Source organism: Littorina saxatilis, linkage group LG17 (genome assembly GCF_037325665.1).
Source record: "Littorina saxatilis isolate snail1 linkage group LG17, US_GU_Lsax_2.0, whole genome shotgun sequence".
Classification (NCBI taxonomy): Eukaryota; Metazoa; Mollusca; class Gastropoda; order Littorinimorpha; family Littorinidae; genus Littorina; species Littorina saxatilis.
In genome coordinates this window covers 17,616,658-17,636,896 of record NC_090261.1, presented here as the reverse complement: position 1 = coordinate 17,636,896, position 20,239 = coordinate 17,616,658, and the positions used below count along the sequence as shown (strand labels likewise).

At 49.9% G+C, this 20,239-nt stretch overlaps 1 protein-coding gene across 1 annotated transcript in view; it reads right to left on the bottom strand.

Annotated features, from left to right (window-relative positions):
* LOC138952784 (uncharacterized) overlaps nt 1-20,239 on the bottom strand; it is a 74,688-nt gene that overhangs the window by 43,982 nt on the left and 10,467 nt on the right. The window lies entirely within an intron of this gene.

The following is a 20,239-nucleotide window of genomic DNA, read 5'->3' as shown; positions in this document are numbered from 1 at the left end:
CGCTCAAGATAAGCGTGTAAAACTCGAACCGGACAATTGGCAAAATCAGGGTCTCCTGGGGCCAAGATTTGACTCAGAGACATAATATGTATAATCGGAGACGGCTGATCCGGTTTCTGATTCTTAGCTAAGAAACTCGGCGCGAACCGGAGAGAGACGGAATCATCCTGTTCGAACGAAATATCTCTAGATAACCCGGAGAGTGCATGTACTTCACTTCCGCGTCTGCCAGACGCCAGTAGTGTTAACATAACTGCCTTACGTGTCAAGTTCGGCAAGCTGGCCTCCGACAGAGGCTCAAAGATTGGTGATCTCAAAAATTCTAAAACCAACAAGAGATCCCAAGATGGAATAACTGTTTTAGACTTAATAGCATCCAGCGTGGCACCCTTAATCACAGTAGAAATGACCCCTCCGAGGGAGATCGTGTGACCAAGTTGCTTCAACGTCGCTGAAATAGCAGATCGCCTGACCTTCAGAGAAGAAGGGGAACGGCCCTGTGCAGAGAGCCACGAAAGATGGTTTGCCACGTGCATCGATCTTGGCGCAACGGGGTTCACCCTGTTGGACTCGCACCATTTGACCCATGCCAACCAGTGTGAGGCATACACCGAAGAAGTGGACTTCCTGTGCGCTTTCTGAACGAGACTCAGTGTTGCATCAGACGCACCAGAACGCTTCAAAGACTGCCTGACAGTAGCCACCCGTGTAGGGAGAGCCACTGAGGGTTGTCGTGAGGAACGCCTGTCCTTGGTTGCAGAAGCTCGCCGTGAACGAGATTGAGCGGAATGGGCGGACCGCTGGCTAACCGCAAGAGATCCGGGAACCAATGTTGGGATGGCCACAGAGGGGCCACTAGAATGAGAGAGGGCCTCTCTAGCTCCGCTTTTCTCAGCACCTTGCTGATCAGAGGGATCGGAGGAAATGCGTACGCGTTGAGTCCTATCCAGGACACTGACAACGCATCCACCTTCCAGGCTTCTGGGTCTGGGAAGGGCGACACAAATATCGGCAGTCTCCTCGAGAAGCGAGTAGCGAAGAGATCTATGAGCGGCTTCTCCGTCTGTGCCCAAACGCGCAGAAGAGCGTGATGAGAGATCGTCCATTCTGAATGGAGAACTTTCTTCGCCCTGCTTAGAGAATCCGCTAGAACATTCAATCTCCCTGGCAGATAAATCGCTGAAATGTTGATGTTGTGTTCCGAACACCAAATCAGGATTTGACACGTTCTGGTTGACAGCGAGGGGGAACGAGACCCGCCCTGCTTCTTGATATATGCCGCCACAGTAGTGTTGTCGGTATGTATCAGAACCTGTTTGCCGCTGAGAAGGGGTAGTAAGGTCGAGAGACCGTGAAAAACCGCCTCCAGCTCCAGCAAGTTGATATGCCAGAGAGCTTGGTCCGGGGACCACTGGCCTGAGGCCGTGTGACTGGACAGATGCGCCCCCCATCCCTCGAGGGAAGCGTCTGAAAAGCATCTGAAAAACAATCGGCACACCCTGAGTCAGCCAGGGTGTTTGCAGCCACTGCTGAGTGGTGGACCGAAACCAATCCGAGATTGGAACCGACACCTGCCAGCCCTGAACCGCTGGGTCCCATGACTCTTTCAGTGCGGCTTGGAATGAGCGTTTGTGAACGCGTCCCAACGGGATGAGCGTGGCCATCGATTCCATTTGCCCTAAGACTGAAGCCAAGACCCTGACAGGGACGGACCGTCTGTCAATCAGAGAGAGCAGAAGCTCCTGCAGCTTGTTTATCCTCCGCAGAGAGGGGCGTACAGTCCATTCCTGGGTGTCGAAGAACATCCCAAGATAAAGGAAAGTCTGCGAGGGGACCAGTTCTGATTTTGCGTGATTGATCAAAAACCCCAGCTGAACCGCCTGACGGAGAACGAGCTGAGAATGGAGAAGACAAACTTCCCCAGATTGGTTTAGAATTAACCAATCGTCGAGATAGGTCCGTAAACGGACACCCTGTCCTCTGACTATCCCGCAAAACTGACGAATGATCATGGTGAATATCCAGGGTGCCAAGGAGAGACCGAACGGCAGAGCCCGGAACTAAAACACCCTGTCCCCCCAAACAAACCGTAGCCACTTCTGGTCTGCTTGGTGGATTAAAATATGGAAATACGCGTCTGTGAGATCTATGGAAGTCACCCAGTCTGAAGGACGTAGGGACTCCCTGACCGACATTGGCGTTTCCATAGAGAACCGAATCTTCCTCAAATACAAATTGAGAGGAGAGAGGTCTAAGAACAGACGCCACCCCCCCGACGTCTTTGGGACTACAAAGAGTCTCCCGGAGAAGTGGAGTCTCGAACCTCTACGATCGCTTCCTTCTTTAAAAGAAGAAGCACTTCTGCTTGAATAGCAGCCTCGGCCTCCGGTCTTGCCGGAAATTGGAAACCGGCCGGTTTCCGAGTCAAAGGAGCTTTGTCCCCTTGCCAGGGGAGCCGAAACCCCGACTGGATCACCCCAGCAATCCATTGGTTGTTCGTCCGAGACAACCATTCTGGAAGGGCCCTGGAGAGGCCCGCCCGCCATCGAAAGGATGGGAGCCGCAGGGATGATCAAGTCGGGGGCGTCTCATTGGGGGTTAGGCTTGTTGCCGGACCCCTTCTTGCCAAAGGAAGGCTTTGACTTGGGGTATGGGCGAGACTTGCCACCACCCCGAGACCGCTGTCCGGGTTTCGAGTTCTGCTTGCCCCTGTTCGATGCAGCAAACGTAGGTGCGGAACTACCGCCACGTTTTGAATGCTGTTTGAACGCCATCTCAGACAACTGGACAAAATGCAAGTCCTTCGTCTGTTGGTCTTGCTTGCGCAGAGCCTCCAAAGACTCTTGCCCCAAAAGGGCATCCTCTGTGAACGGTGAAACTCGAAGGGAATCGATCAACGATCTGTCCTTAAGTCTCGAATCCGACAGCAACGCCTCCCGTCGCCAAGAGACGGTTTGAGCGTACAGCCTGGCCGACAAGGCCATTTGTTCGGAAGACACCTTAGCGAGTGCAGCGAAAAGACAAGCCACGTCCTTCTTATCTGCATCGTCCCTGAATGTGAAGGGCTCAAAAGAGGAGGTCACCGATCGAGAAAGAGACCGAATCAGGGTCTCAGAGAGCGAAGACAGCTCTAAAGACTGTCGACCACACTCCTCGATCATCAAAATATGCTTCTCAGTGCACACAGACGGTCTTTCTTTAGAATAACCATCTTGCCGCAGACCAGCCAAATCCGGAGTCACCGGAAGGGTAGTCTTTGGCAAAGCAAACGAATCAATCAGATTCCGAGGTTTTTGCGGCAAACAAACTTTGTGCAAAGACATGCCAGATGCGTTGAGAACCCTGCCCGGAGTAGCTAACCAAGGTTGAGCTGAGACCGGGGCAGGACCGTAAGCAGAGAGTAAAGGCAGTGAGGCAGCAGCCTCTGTGCCAAAGACCCTTGCCATCTCAAAAGAGATTGAAGGCAATTCTCGAAACCGAAATCTTGAAGATCGCTCACGCACCGGCGTGAAATCAACAAACGCTGAAGAGGGAGGAGCATTAGAAGTAGAAACCTCTGACACCCCTTCCTCGAAATACCGGGATGTGACTTCCGCGGCTAAGTACAGAAGATCTGTCAACTTAGTCGGAATGCGGAAACTCATCGTCCTCCCCGGGATCAGAGTCTGCCATGTCATCATCAGAAACTTGTTCTGCCGAAAAGGCATCCGGTACAGAACCAGCATAACCGTCCGCTGAAGCAAAATCAGTCGAAGCCGGAAACGCTTGGTTCACAGAACCAGCCACAGGAAATCGACTAGCAGTCGTGTGGCTAGCTGAACCGCTACTAACGGAAGCAACTGATGTGGAACGGAAGGTTGAATGCTGGCCAGCGTCCCCCATACTCGCCGAAGCGTGTAAAACGGAAGACGCTGTGCTCTGGTCACCGACAACCCCACGCCCCGAGGCGGAAGGAGCTTTGGCGGCAGAGCGGAAAGCGACAGGGACAAAAGGATGGACACCATCTAGGTGGCGATCAGAATGCCCTGCTGTTCTGTTACTATGTCCCGGAACTGCCGAGGCGGAACCGGGAGTAACGAACGTACGCTCTTCCCAACTACCCCCCGTTGTGGTCGGTGCCACAGACGAACGAGTAATCGGGGAAAAAACTGTACGGTTGGCGTGCAGTTCCGCCGAAGCGGAAGCCAAAACCGTAGGCTGGCGGATATTATCGAGATAGGCCGGAGCCCGCACACCCGATAAACCCGTACCAACCCCATCCACAGACACCTGAGTGTCGTAAGGACCGGACGAGGTGGCAGTTGTCCGAGAACCTGACAGGAAATCGTCAACCGACATGCGGGAAGACGAATCTCCTATGGTCACATTTTCTGCTACCACGTCAGCGGACGTGACTGTAGCAGAAGGCAAAACATGAACACTCGCCAAAGACGAAACATCTCCCACCCCAGGCGGGAATACAGTTTTAGCACTTGCCGTTACACGTTCAAAAGCTAAAAACTCATGGACTTCCGACTTAAAAGAAGACAAAATGGAAATCAATTCATCTCTAGACAAAGTCTGGTCAGCTTGCGATGCGATACTACTCACAGGAGGATCGGCACACGAAGTGCCCGGTTGTTCAATGGGAACGAGCAAAGTCTGATTGGTATCTGGATTGACAATGCTAACAATCTTAGGCTTCTCTGACAAAACGGTAACAGCTCTAGTTTTATCACTCTGTGAATGCGAACTGCCCTTCTTGGACTGCGCTTTTGCCTTCTTGTCCGGTGATACCGCGCTGTCCACCACCTTGGTAGAGCTACGCTGTCCACCACCTTGGTAGAGCTACGCGGTTTTACCTTATCTTTCTCTTTATCAGCCATGGTGAACGAAAACGAAAGTAGACGACCACGGCTGTAGAAAAAAAATTTGGACAAGAGAGAAACGCTAAAATTTATACTGAAAGGTAAAAAACAGAACGCTCTCACCCATAAGCAGTAGAGAATGCCGCGAGGCAGGTTCACTGGCCTTCCACGAAGACCAAACACTTGAAAAAACTGGAGTACTGTCAGAGACGTCCTCACTCAATGTGTTGAAAGAAGAGAATGAAGGTCATTCGGTACAAGCCTGTGATTGGCTGAGGTACCGGTAGGGGAGGTAACTAGCCACATACTATGCCCTTGGGCAATTGTTTTGTTTGGTGGGTTACCTTCCCTGTTACTAGGTTCAGTACTGTTTCAATGTCTAATCAACAAATCGAAAATTTTTAATTAAATTTTCATTTGATTAATATACTTACCCGAGTCACATATTTAGCATTGACGCAGTCGAGATGCTAGGTTGACTGAAAAAACGCTATCCCGTCTATAGTATAAGGGAAGCAACCCAAGCAAAAAAGTAGCAAGCTTGCTACCCTGGGTTGCCTCCCGTAGCGTGCATCACGCCACAGATCTCGTACCCAATACGAGACACCCTCATTCGACTTCTAGAATACAAAGAAACTAAAAGCGGGGAAGGTGGGAGGGAATTACCTATGTGACTCGGGTAAGTATATTAATCAAATGAAAATTTAATTAAAAATTTTCGATTAAATTACATATTCTTACTCCGAGTCACATATTTAGCAGATAACTCCAACAAGGTGGTGGGTAAGATCAAAAAGTTCAAACTCACTCTAAAGTTCTGGAGAGACAAAAGCCAGCTGCCGCCAAGGAAGGAATGGGCCGAGACCCATCCTGACAGAGGGCAGCAATGTCTGCAGAACCTGATAAGACAAAATCCTAGCGCCAGAAGCTGTGCGCAGGACATCATCCAAACCTCATAGGCCAAAAAGGCCAAGGAGGAGGCCCAGGCCCTGGAAATGAGCTCGGGCCGAGCCGAGGGAAAGATAGCATAAAGCTATGACAAGGCGGAGGGAAAGAAAATCCCTTGCCAAGAAACTGGCCCACTGCCAAAAGTCAGGAAAGGATCCCGTGAGAAAGAAACCACTGACTCACTCTAAACCCTTGCCAGGAACTGGCCCACTGCCAAAGGACAGAAACGGACCGAGAACCACCCTGATTGACAGCCGAGATGTCTCTCAGGCAAGAAATGCGAAAGACAACATCAGAGAGCCAGTAAGCTGTGCCCAGCACTTCTTCCAATCTTCTGAACCGTAAAACAGTCCGGAAAAGGACCCCAGTCTTGGATAAACCCGACCAAGTAGAGGGAAGGACAAGCTGCCCCCCCCCCCCCCCCCCTTAAATTGGAAGGAAATGCTAATGGCCTGGAAAAGATCCGTGCGTAAGGTTGCCGGCTAAGCCCTGAAAAGGACCGACCCTCACGGAGACCATAAGGCAAACATGCCAAAGTAAGAAAACTTTGGGATGGAGTGAGGCCCAAAAGGCCCTTGAGAGAACAGTCAGCTCCAGAAGAGTGACCAAACTCCAAACCGAAAAGAGAGAGACGCCTGAGTACCAAGTACCAGAGTCCAACTCAATGAGCAAAACTCAAGGGAGACGGTCACCAGTCGTCCCCTGCCCATCCCTGCGAAAGCAGAGAGAGGGGTAAAAAAGAGGACGAAGCGACCTAAGGTAGTGCGTAAGCACCGGAAATGCGGACCCGCAGTGGCCAAATCATAATGTGACCGGAGACCGGAAACAAAATGACAAAAGCCAGCGTGTTCGCAGAGCAGACTGCTTGTAGGTAATTGAAAATGAATCAAAAAACCCGAAACAGAAAGAACGAGGCTGGTAAGAAAGACGGAAAACCGTGAAGCGAACCAGCCGTCAGACTCCCGAGACCAGAGTTCTCAGGAGAAAAAAGTAATAGTCATAGTTGCAAGTGAAAAAGGGGTGACCAGGCCGGAAGCCCAACCCAGCAGAAATCGTCCCAACTCACATCATGCAAGCATGATGGAGAAGAGGAAGAGACGAAATCCGCAGTCACAAGAACCAAATTGCCAAAGTCGCAACACGACAGGCAGGAGACTATAACACAGGCTAAGGACGAGAGCCTTGCTGCCCGTAGGCCGGCCATTGCACCAAAGTACCCAAAGTACACAGGCACAGTAAGAAACCAAAAGTTTCGGCCGCCGAAAAAGATGCTGGCCTAGAGGCCAGCACCGAGAAAACTGGAACATTAGCTAGACCTCTGCCCAAAAAGGGGAGGAGTAGCCAAAAAACCTGAGAAAAAGTGACAAGCCAAGAATGACTTCTCAAACATGCATTGCCCAGACAATGCACCCTCAGGAAAATCTGAATGTTACTTCCGAGGCCAACTCAAGTGAACCTTAAGTTTGGACGAAACACCAGAACGCATCTGATCGCTAGAGAAAGACAAAGTCAGACTCGGCAAAAGACAAACCTGGACCAAGTCCAGAAGCTCGTGGCAAAGAGAAAACGGGGAAGCCCAAAGGCAGAAACCCCCCTTTAAACGGAAATCGACCTCTCAGCACCCATACGCTGGGAAAGAGAAAGAATGTCGGAGCCCGAAGCCACAAGCACAAGGAAAGCAACAACCACCACCGCCAACGGATGAAATGGCTGTTGCTCCAGCCGAGGCTAAAACCCCGAAGCCCTAAGGCCAGCTGTTGTTTCAAAAACCCAGCGTACCTATGACGGCTGTGAAAGAAACAATCTCACCTGAGCTGAGGACTTAGGCCGCTTAGGCTGAGTCCGCTTAGGTATAGCCTGCTTAGGAGCGGCCTGCTTTTGCTGCTTTCAGATTGAAGCTCAAAAGAAGGGAACCGCTGTTCTCTGTTGGTCTCAATCCCCTGCTTCTGGCATGAGAGGCCAGGCTGCCGGAGAGAGACCGTCCACCAAGGATGACGATCTGAGAATGTTCCTTGTCGACTCCTCAGAAAACCGGGAGTGGGCAAGAAACAAGTCCCTTCTGCACGAGACCGCATGGAAATAGTGCAGAGAGGACAGCCTCATCTGTGCCTCGTTCACCCTTGTAAGTGTGGAGAGGAGTGAGACACTTCCTCCGCGTCCTGCTCTTTACTAAGGGTAAAGGGCGCCAAGGAATCTGCCAGAGCGCGAGAAAGCGCCCGCAGGAGAGTCTCGGAAATGGAACTGAGTTCCAAAAGTTGTCAGCCCCCTTCCTCAGAGAATAGGAGATTCTGCCCATAGAACGGCAGAACCGAATCCTTCCTCAACGGCTTCGTAAGAAGCGAAAGAAGTTCCGGCGTGACCGGAAACGGTGCACGCGGACGGGGAAAGGCCAACAGGAGGCTTCGAGACGACCTTGGCCAAGGCAACTTCCTCTGATCCGCTAAGGGCACGAAGGAGGAAGCCTGCGCAGGAGCGGCAAGGTATTCCGATGCCAGCTCCGAAGCTGAACCCTGAGGAACCAGCAACGAAACCGACGCCGGAGGCAACCCCCTGTCGAAGAGGGGGGCTTGGCGAAAAGGCAAAAAGGAGAAAAGCTACTAAGGGCGATTCTTCAAACCAGAAGTAGCTGCTTCCTCTTTGCCAACCTGAAGTCCTTCCTGTTGGCAATCGATTGTGCTCATTCCCTAACTGAGAGGAGGATGAGAGGAATCAAAAACCAAGGAAAGTGGGAGAGAGGAGCTAGCGGCCACCACCGGAGTGTGTGGATGCTGCTGTCCCAACAGAGGCAAGAAGCCTGTATGCCCATAGGGCAAGCCTTGTTCGAAATTCACCGGCGACCAAACGGAAGCAGCGGGAACTGAACCGGAAAATCCGGGAGGAGCCGGAAGTGCGGCAGCAACAGCAGCGCTATGCCAAAGCTGGTGCTGAGCCACCTACGAGCTGAAGCTCGGAACCCAAGGGTAGGCCGTAGGCCAGAACCGGAAGTGACAGTAACCTGTGCACTACCCGCTTGACCTGCTTTCCTGCCAAGGCCGGAAGCGAAGCTGCCGGAAATGGCTGCCGTGCAAAGGGCAAAGCTCAAACCGGAAAGGGCCATGGGCTGCCCACACACCGATGAACTAACATTTCCAGCCGGAGCCGGAAGAGAAGCTGTCGCGGACGACTGCTTACGTATAGCGCAGCTCAAGCCGGATGGGATCATTATTTGTCCACTTTCCAACGAGGCACTACTTCCGTGAACCGGAAGTGCAGCTGTCGCGTACGACTGCCGACGTAAGGCAAGGCTCGAACCGGACGTGACAGTAGCCTGTGCACTAACCAGTGAACCTACACTTCCGGCCGGAACCGGAAGAACAGCTGTCGCGGGCGACTGCTGTCATAGGACAAGACTCGAACCAGAAGTGACAGTAGTCTGTGCACTAGCCGGTGAACCTCTACTTCCGGCCTAAGCTGGAAGCGGCTGCCGCGAACGACTGCTGACGTAAATTCGGAAGCTGGCCGGAGCCGCCGAAGGCAGCTGCTCCTCGTCCACGGACCCGAAGTCCGAAACACCACCTGAAGGGGACGGCTCATAGCCAAAGGAACCCGACAAATGACGCTGCGAGGGAAGGCCGTAAGCCGAACGCCCATCCTGTTGGCCATCAATGAAACTCGCCCCCTGACTGAGAGGAAGATGAGAGTCACCAACAACCGAAGGCAGCTGAAGAGAGGCGCTGGCGGCCACCACCGAAGTGGGTGGCTGCTGCTGTCCCAACAGAGGCAAAAAGCCTGAATGCCCAGGAGAACCACCGTATTCGAAATTCACCGGCGACACAACGGAAGCAGCGGGAACCGAACCGGAAAAGCCGGAAGTGCAGACGCAACAGCAGAACTATGCCATAGCTGGTGCTGAGGAGTCTGCAAGCTACAACCCGGAAGCCCTAGGCCGGAACCGGAAGTGACAGATGACTGTGCACGACCCGTTTGACCTACATTTCCCGCCCAGGCAGGAAGCGCAGCTGCCGGAAACGGCTGCTGTAGCAGGGCAAGGCTCGAACCGGAAGGGACCATGGTCTGTCCGCAACCAGTGAACCACCACTTCCGGCCGGAGCCGGAAGAGAAGCTGCCGCGAACGACTGCTTACGTAAAGCGCAGCTCGAACCGGAGGGGACCATGGTCTGTCCGCAACCAGTGAACCACCACTTCCGGCCGGAGCCGGAAGAGAAGCTGCCGCGAACGACTGCTTACGTAAAGCGCAGCTCGAACCGGAGGGGACCATGGTCTGTCCGCAACCAGTGAACCACTACTTCCGGGAACCGGAAGTGCAGCTGCCGAAGACGGCTGCTGCGAGCACATACCTTGCATTGACCGCATCCCCGAAGGGACCTGCTCAGGTGCACTCCCGCAAGCGGAAGCCACCGAGTGCCGGCCAAGAAGAGAAACGCCTCCCGGTGAAAGGAATCCAGAGACATCACGGGAGCCAGCAGGCTGGGCAGGCGATCTGGAAACGCCAGGAACAAGACCAGCGACCGAGGGTCGCACACCCCCGGGAGGGAGGCAGAGCTGGTCACAGGCTCCCCACGCGACATTTCTGCACGGACAATAGTCCGAATCTCTGGAATCAAAGAAGACAAAAGGCTAGCAACAAAAGCGCCAGCCTCCCGCGCAGGTATAGGGTAAGAAACGGACGCGGTAGCGGCCGAACCCGCCGCCCGAGAGCCAGACGAAGTCTCCTCCGGCGCCGAAAAAGGCACAGAAAAGACAGAGTAGTCCTCGGATCAGAAACATGAACCAAGGGGTTCTTAGAAGAAGAGGTGGAAGCCGAGGACTGAGGTTAACCAGGGCCCTTGCCCATACCCTCGGCCTTCACCGCCCACTTTTCTCACTATCCGACATGCTGTCATGCGAGAAAAACAAACTACTGAACGTAAACAAGTCTCTAGGACGCAAAACTTCAGCAGAATAAACTAGCACTAACGTACAAGCCACTAACGTAGCTAACAAATGCTACTGGTAAAACGCTCAAAGTCCGTAGCACGGACCTAAACTAACCAGCAAAAAACACCACGTGCTAGCGAAAAATGGCGACCAAAATGGCGGCCACAACAACAAACTACTGAGCAAAATTCATAAGTCCGGCGGACGAAAAATTCTCAGCAGAATGAACAATGCAAACAACAACAATGCAAGGAACAATCTCACCAGCTAGAAACAGCTAGGAGCAGACGGGGAGCCGAGGACGGTGGGTGTCAGGCAGACAGCAAACCGGCCTAGGAGCGAAATCAAAGCACGACCTGTCTCTCTGGCTGAAAGGAGTCGAATGAGGGTGTCTCGTATTGGGTACGAGATCTGTGGCGTGATGCACGCTACGGGAGGCAACCCAGGGTAGCAAGCTTGCTACTTTTTTGCTTGGGTTGCTTCCCTTATACTATAGACGGGATAGCGTTTTTTCAGTCAACCTAGCATCTCGACTGCGTCAATGCTAAATATGTGACTCGGAGTAAGAATATAAAATTTCAAAAGTAAATTTTCATTTAATTAATATACTTACCAACTCACATAGATAGCAATAACTTCGTTTGGTTGCTAAGACATTGAAGCACTCTTACATGGTAACATGGGGAGATAACTCTAAAACAAAAACCACCTGCCATATAAGGCATGATCCGTGGTAGTTATCTCCCCTACCGGTGCCCGCGCATGCGCAGGCCGTATACCGGTAATACTCATTCCGTTCTGAAACCCATATCCCTTTATACAAATTGCGGGGATGGCTGGGAGGGAATTCGATATGTGAGTTGGTAAGTATATTAATTAAATGAAAATTTACTTTTGAAATTTTATATTAAATTACATATTCTTACGCAACTCACATAGATAGCAGATTGCTAATCTAGGTGGTGGGTAAATTTACTCACAATTAACATCTTGCCAGTATCTGGTCTGCCGCTAAAATAGCTAGCAGACCGAAAGTTCTGTACTTCCAGGAACCAGAAACGTCCCGTAGGAAAACATAAACAAAGGCATCTTCTGATGTCTAGTAGATGTGTACTAAAATAGCGGGTACTTAAAATATCCCGCAGATAGAAACTCATGACTACGTTCTTGCACGTTCAATGAGCTGCATTCAAGACTTATGTAAGTCTCTAAGCCTTGAGAACAGGTAAAGAAGAGGCTCACACTCTGACTTCTAGAGTCCGAGCTGCCTGAAGAGGGAGGACTGACTGCCCCCCCCCCTTTTCTTGCCACCACTGTAGGCATGCCTAATCAATGTGGCAGACCATCTAGCTAAGGTTGACTTCACTAAGTCATTGCCTCTACAAGAGTTGATGGAAATAAACAAAAGCCTTTGTTCTGATGAACTAAACCGATCAGTGCGAGTTAGAAATATATTTAAAACTCGAAATGTTCAATAGGCTAATATGGCTCTAACAGAGCCAAACTATTGCACGTGGATTGAATTGTATTATCAGAGCTGGTTCCTCAGGTTTCTGATTATTTGCCAGAAATTTGAATCAAACCTAAGCGCTATAGATCAGTCTTTCTCCAAAGAGATGACTATAGCAAAACCAGATAGAAAATGCACCTATACTCCCGCTTCTCTCAGAAGCTAGTAGAGTAAGAATGACCGCTTCTCGTGTTTAGATTAATAAGGCTAATTTTGTCAAGGATTAAACAATCCGATCTCAAAAGCTCGAAACTAGGAGCAAATCCCAAGTCGGGACTGGAGATTTGTTTTCAGCCAACCAAAGGGAGGCTCCTTTAGTCACGATGGCTAAAACGAGCCCAAGTGAAAACTCTTTGCGACCTAGCTGTTTCAGTGCAACTGATATCGCGTAACGTCTTAAAACAGAGACGTGGGGAAAATTCAGAAAACCAGAATAAGTGGTTCGCCACCTGCAATGAACGGAGAGAAATGGAGTTCTTTCCGTTAATAATACGCCATTTGTTCCAAGCCAGTCAAAGTGACATGGAAACTAAGCCGCTGAACCCTAATGGGATCTCTAGACCAAATCCAGAGTTGAGGCAGAAGCCCCTGAGCGTCTCCATGATTCCCGTACGGTAGACACCCGTGTGGATCGAGTGTAAAAAACAGCGCCCTCTTGCCAGCTTTAAGGGCCTTAAGGGCTGGCAACCAATGAAAAATGGGCCCATAATGTGCGACCGACAGGCCGCTCCGAGTAAAATCGAGAGTATATCCGGGAACGGTGAGACGAACATTTAGCAGAAGGAGATAGTACCGAGAGGCAAAAAACTTCTATCAGCGGCGTCTACAAATTCACCAGAAGGAGTAGAAGCGCGTAAAGAAAAAGAGCCCAGTCCGTGTGGACATACTTGTTCGACTGACTTTGAGAGTCTGCCAAGACAAAAACCTCTCAGAAAGGTACTTCGCTGCTAATAAGATCTCGTGGTGGTAACACCACATCAAAATCTCGCATGCTCGATGTGGCAGCGATGGGAAGCGAGATGTCCCTCCCCCCTTTTGCTTATTAAGATAAAAAAGGCCACTGAGGTGTTGCCTGATTGAATTAACGCATGTTCTCCCCTGACAAGGGGAAACAATTCCACAAGAAACAGAAGAACTGCTTCGCTGATGGAGAGGGAATCAATGGAAAAGCCTTGCATGAGCAATGGTGTGAGAATCCAAAGATTGGTTGTGTCTGAGAACCAGTCGAGAAAAGACACTAACACGATCCAGCTCTTTGTTTGATTGCTTAGAATCAACATAAAAAGTAGCCACTTACGATCTATTTTGTGTACCAAAGGAGGGAGAAAACATCGGCACGATCTTTGCAAGTGACCCAAGAAAGGACCTAATCCCCTTCCAGCTGCTGTGGTAGAACACAAAGGCTGAAAGCAGAGCGATGACAAGCACTAAGACTCCAGTTGACAGAACTGTCAATAGTAAGAATAACAACATGCTATTGTTTGCCCACTGAACCCGACGCTAAATTGCGGTGGGTATTTGGCAAAGCGCCATGCCGGGAAGAAGATAAACAAACCCGACCTCTGAATCGCCCCGAGGGGATAAAGTGATGGGTATTTGGCAAAACGCCATGCTGAGAAGGTAAAGGGCAAAGCTGAGAACAGCCAGATTAGTGCTCTTATAGATAAGAAAAGCCAGGCCTGCCGTGGGCTTTTATTTTGCTGTGAGTTCTCTTTGTTAGAGAAGAGTCTGCGTGCACAGAAGAGGATTCGAAGAGAACCCTCAAGCAAGGAAGAGAATAACGTCTCACCGACAGAACAATACTGTCGGCCGAGGACTTCTTTCCGGTAAACAGCAAAGTTAAATCCTTTGTAAATGTGTCCCAACAGACACAAAGGCATCCCGTGAGTACGTAACCGCACAAGGGAAAGAACAAATCAAAGACTTGTTCAAAGACGATAATAGAAAGAAGTGTGGCCACAATCTTTCACAGCCAGGAGATCATGATCTTGAAAAAAGACAGTTTCTCCTTGCTATGAACATAAAGATGAATGACCGTCAAGCCCGGTGTAGCCGGGAGCGGTTCCGTATTAAGAGGAAAAGAATACGCTAAGTTCTTAGGCTTGGTGTAACCGAGGCCTACAGATAGCGCTCAGCGAGTGATGCGTTACTTGCGCGGGTGACGCAAGCGAAAACAACGCCGCCTCGCTGCCCACAAGGAAGTGGAGGCAAAGGAGAATCATTTGAAAAAACTTCCACAAGTTCAAATGCCCCCGAGGGAGGATCTAAGAACTTAAAGTTCGAAAATTTCCTGAAATAAGGCTCAAATCAGCTGAATGTGACGCAAGCCACAGCAAACCTGAAGCAGGAGCCTTCCCCATATGATGCCGTAAAAGGCAGAAGTGGGGCAAAACATCGTGTGAGAAAACTTTTATAAGTTGAAAAGCCACGAAAGACTCTAAAACTTAAAGTTCACAGATTGTTCCTGAGAAGGAGCAAAATCAGCCAAAGCTGATGGTGAAGTAACGCAGATGACTATGCTACTGCTAACCCCTCAGGGAAACAGTGCATATTAACCTCTGCTGCTAGTGCCAAAACGATGGCAGCTTCCTGTTCAGTAATATCCCAACGAACGTTGAAAGGATGAGAACCGGAAACCAATCCCAGCAAGGCAACATCTGCCGAAACCGGAAAGGTTGGGGAAAACAAATTTCCGGAAGCCAGAACTCCGCGAACGGATGTACCATCCACCTGCCATGTGCCAGCCACAAAGCTGGGAGAGGAAGTGGATGCAGCCCGTGGAAAGGCAGAGGAAGCCGCAAAAGCGGAACCGAAAGCCAAAGACTGATAATTGCCGACTGCCAACACCAAAGTGTTAACGGCGGAAGGCAAAACCATCCTGCTACCGGAAGCGATAGCCGCCGAAAAGAGGAACATCGCTCAGACAAACTTTAGCAAGTTGATAAGCCACATCAGGTGACTCTAAAAACTTGAAGTTCTCAGACCGTTTCTGATAAGAAACGAAATCAGCAAAAGCTGATGGAGGAGGAGCAGCGGAAGTGGTTGCCGCAAACACCCCTTCCGTGAAGCAGTGTGCAGTAACATCTGCTGCCAAAGCCAACAAATGATGTAGCTTTGCCGGAAGTCGGGGAGAAGCTTCCTCATCTGCATCTGATGCTTCTTCCTCCATATGCTGTTCATCCCCAACAGAAGCATCATAACGATCATCTGAGGGATGTCCAGCGGAACCGGCATCCGGTAAGGCAACTTGCGCCGAAACCGGAAACGGTTGTGGAAAAAAATTTCCGGAAACCGGAAATCCGTGGATGTGACCACCATCCGCTGCCCAATGCCAGCTGAAAGGCTGGGAAAGGAAGCGGATGTAGCCTGAGAAAGGCTAGCGGGAGCCGCAACAGCGGAACCGGAAGCCACAGGCTGATGAATGACTTCCGCCAACAGCGAAGCTGCTAACAGCGGAAGTCAAACCTCTCCTGCCACCGGAAGCCGCCCCGACTTTAACGGAGGGAGCGGAACCAGCAGACACAGGCTGATGAATGACTTCCGCCAACAGCGAAGCTGCTAACGGCGGAAGTCAAACCTCTCCTGCCACCGGAAGCCGCCCCGACGCCAACGGAGGGAGCGGAACCAGCAGAGGACTGAATGACTTCCGCCAACAGCGAAGCTGCTAACAGCGGAAGTCAAACCTCTCCTGCCACCGGAAGCCGCCCCGACGCCAACGGAGGGAGCGGAACCAGCGGAGGACTGTATAGCATGAGCATCGACCAGCCCCAATAAATTGGAACCGGAAGATCCTGTAACCTGTCTGCCAGCAGCCGCCCCGACTGGAATTGCGGGGGCGGAACCAGCAGACACATGCCCTTCACATCCCATGCCCAGGACCGTGAAAACGGAGCCAGGTTGGTTTGTGGAAAAACCCTTACGGTCAGTGTGCAATTCCGCCGAAACGGAAACTGACGTCAAAGGTTTGCGTACTTCGCCAAGAACACCCAAAGGTGCTGATGTCCCAGACTCAGACAAAAACTTGTCTAAAAAATGAGTCCGACATATCCAACACCGTCGTTGGATCTGCGACCACGCCAGCGGACGTGACCGTCGCAGTCGGTTCGAAACGAACCCGCACAAGCGAATGAACATTTACAACACCCGAAGGAAGGGGCAGAGCAGCACGCGAGGCTATTTGCCCTATCCGACGAGATCAAAACATGCACCTCTGTCTAAAAAGACGAAAATATCGCCAGCAAATCGGCTTTAGTCAAAGCTAAAACAGCGCTAGGCGCTTGAACTTTCTTGAAAGAAGCCGCAACAGACGAGGTAGGTTTGTCAAACGAAACCGTAACACAATTCATCATTCGCCAGGTTGAAAACGTAAACAGAAACGTTATCGCTCAGTGAAAATTTTCTGAGTACGAGACGCAGTGGTAGTAGCTACCTTAACTTTATATTGGTCGCATTGCCTGACTGAGAACTGGGAGAGCAAGCCTGACTGGTCGAACTCCGAGTTTTCACTCACTCTCTTTATCTTAAGGTTCGTCCGCCATTTTGTATGACAAAACTGAACCAAAATACAAGTTGCAACACGCCCCAAAAGTTAAAACAAACGCGTCTCGGTAATAAAAATGAAAGCTCTCACCCAATACTTGAAGTAGAGATGAAACAACAACAGCGTTACCAAGATTCGATGGTCAGTCACCGCCGTGAAGACCAATAGCTTTAGATCAAAGCCAGAGTACTACAGCACGTCTTGCTCCGTGCGTTGAAGAAAAAGGAATGAGTATTACCGGTATACGGCCTGCGCATGCGCGGGCACCGGTAGGGGAGATAACTACCACGGATCATGCCTTATATGGCAGGTGGTTTTTGTTTTAGAGTTATCTCCCCATGTTACCATGTAAGAGTGCTTCAATGTCTTAGCAACCAAACGAAGTTATTGCTATCTATGTGAGTTGCGTAAGAATATGTAATTTAATATGTAATTTAACGGAAGTTTATTGCTATATATGTGAGTTGACGTAAGAATATGTAATTTAATCAAAAATTTTAGTAATACATTTTCATTTGATTAATATACTTACCTAACTCACATATATAGCATTGACTTCAGTTTAAGTGCTAAGTGCTGGTAGGGGGAAGTAACCCTTAAAAAAAGAAGACACCCTGACTAGAGTCATTACCTCTCCTATCCGTCAGGGTCACCTGCCCTTGTAGGCACTGCACGGCAGCCAAGCCTCTCTACAAAAACGCACTTTTAGTTTAGGCTAGCAATGGAGCGCTGACAACCTCTGACCCAATTATAAGAGCCACTTTGACCTCACCTACCAACCCCCCCACTGACAACCTCTGACCCAATTATAAGAGCCACTTTGACCTCACCTACCAACCCCACCCCCCCCCCCCCCCTGCACGGCAGCCAAGCCTCTCTACAAAAACGCACTTTTAGTTTGGGCTAGCAATGGAGCGCTGACAACCTCTGACCCAATTATAAGAGCCACTTTGACCTCACCTACCAACCCCCCCACTGACAACCTCTGACCCAATTATAAGAGCCACTTTGACCTCACCTACCAACCCCCCCCCCCCCCCCCCCCCCCCCGCTGTCATTCCAGCTTCCCGCTGACAGCCCGCGAAAATTAATTGCTCTTTGTTTCTACTAGTGCAGTGTGTCATTTTGTGCTGTTTTCGATTACTTGTATGTGCTGTGTCAGAGTTTTTCAAGAGTTTGTGGCATTGGTTTTTTGTATACCCATTTTACACACAAGAGAAGTAATTAAAGCTGATTCACATTTATATCATGCATTAAAACGCAGGGCCGGACCAAATGAGTTGTAAGGGGGGGGGGTTCCTCCTTTTTGGGGGGGGCAAATCAGCGAAGTGGCGAAAGCAGGCGCGCGAACTATGGGGGGTCCGGGGGCATGCTCCCCCGGAAAATTTTTGAAAAACGGTTAAAATCTGTGCAATCTGGTGCATTCTGGGCCTTGTTTTGAGGGTTAAGAGCAGCATTGTTTTGGTGCTAAAACTAGTAAAAAAAAAAAAACACACTCAAAGCAAGGTACATGCTTTTTCCAGGGGTGGGGTTCCGGAACCCCTGGAACCCCCCCCTGGGGCCGGCCCTGAAACGATGTTGAACTTGGTGAGTTCTCCGGGCTTTGTGTGTGCTTTTCTCAATGCCAAGATGATGTGCAAGATAATTTCGGCCGTTCTCTACCTGAAAAATATACGTCGTTTTTTTGACGTATTGAATGATGTTGTGAGTTCAGCTGTAAAAGGACACTGAGACAAACTTTTTTCTGAAACAATGACGACTGATAGGTCTATTGATAAACTGAACTTTGATTGCAGATGTGTGTAGTATCTGTTAGTTGTGTCAGAGTCAAGTTATTGTCATACCTTGCTTCGAAGAATCATTGTTTGTTCTTAGGATGAAGCCGTATGCAGAGGCTTGTTTGTTCTTAATCCGTCGCACAACGTGACCAGTATACTAGCGCGACTAAAACATTACATTTAATGCTTAAAGGCATATGTACGCGCTCCCGTGTTTACAAAGTGTAGTTTGCCCATAATCGATGTCAAACGCACCATAAGACCATGTAATGACGATAATTATATCGCCATGCGCGGACCATATACATGCATTACAGCTTGTTTTAGAGTCTCACAAACTTTGGATGTAAACAAAGACGCGGAGTTATTTCCCTTGCGTCAACGCTACCTCTGTTGGCAAATCTATAAATAGGACGATCCAGATCAAAATGAAAATTAACATATCTCAACATTGAAGGGGTCCTAGACCACAATATTTTGCAGGGAACTTAATTTAGCATGTCTCCACCTGTTGGTAAAGCAATTAGCGTGTATAGTCATCGAGCACATATGGCTTTAAGTCTGATCTTCCCGTGTACAACGTATTCGGGCCGCCATTAGACCGACCACGTGACTCACCTCCGGTGACTAGTTACCACGAGATTTGCTGTGTTCTGAGACGAACCTAATCGATTTATAAAAAACTTCGGTTTAAGCCGCAAGGCTTTATCAATCGAGCATCCGTAAAATTTACTCGAGAAAGCGTAAGACTTGACCGTTAAGTATTAGCTCGTAAGGGTATTGAAAATCGGTACGCTATATGTGTCTGTCGAGTTTCACCTATTTCTGCCCCCGTGGACAGTAGTGGGTGAAAAGCTGAAGCCTAACAGGCTGAGGATGATAAAATGGCAAGTATACGCCGTAGTCGGTAGAGGAATAGCGTATGCTCCGCCTAGCTGCGTAGGCAAAAGGTGAAAACCAGGAGGATTGAACCTTGGTTGCTTGTTATGCTCTGTTTCACCAACCGTGCCCGGTGTTCTCAGGAGGTCACCCCTCCAAGTACTAACCGGGTCCGATGTTGCTAAACCTTGGTGAACGGGCGAGAACGGTGTTTTCAACGTGGCCTCCTCTGTCTAAGATAGAGTATTGAACCTGATCCCCAAGTAAGTGAAAGCCTGGAACGGTATGAGTTCCGATTTTGCATGTTGAAGTCAGTAGAAACCTAGATCGTTCGATTGAAGTACGATCTGGGTATGGAGACGGCAGAGCTCTTTTTACTGTTGGAGGATTAGCCAATCATCCAAGTAAGCTCCGGGGTATATGCCTTGTTGCCTGACCAGTGAGTGCAGCTGGCGAACTACCATGTTACAATCCATGGTGCTAACGAAAGGCCGAATAGAAAGACTCTGACTGATAATCGTCTCCCCAAAGAACGTATAGCCATCTCTTGTCTGAAGAATGGATCAGGCCGTGGAAATACGCATCTGTCAGATCTATGGATGTTACCCGGGCCAGTCCACTAGTCTGAGTGCATCCCTGACTGTTGCTGGTGTTTCCATTCTGAATTTATCTCCCTGATGTACATGGGGGGAGCGGAAGGGCCGTAATGTTTACCCCGTAGCTTCTTAAAAGCTCGTTGGGTAAACTTGGCGAACTCTAAGTCTTTCTACTCTTGGGTTTCTTAGCGTAGGTTAAGTGAGTAACTACCTGCTTTCTCTGA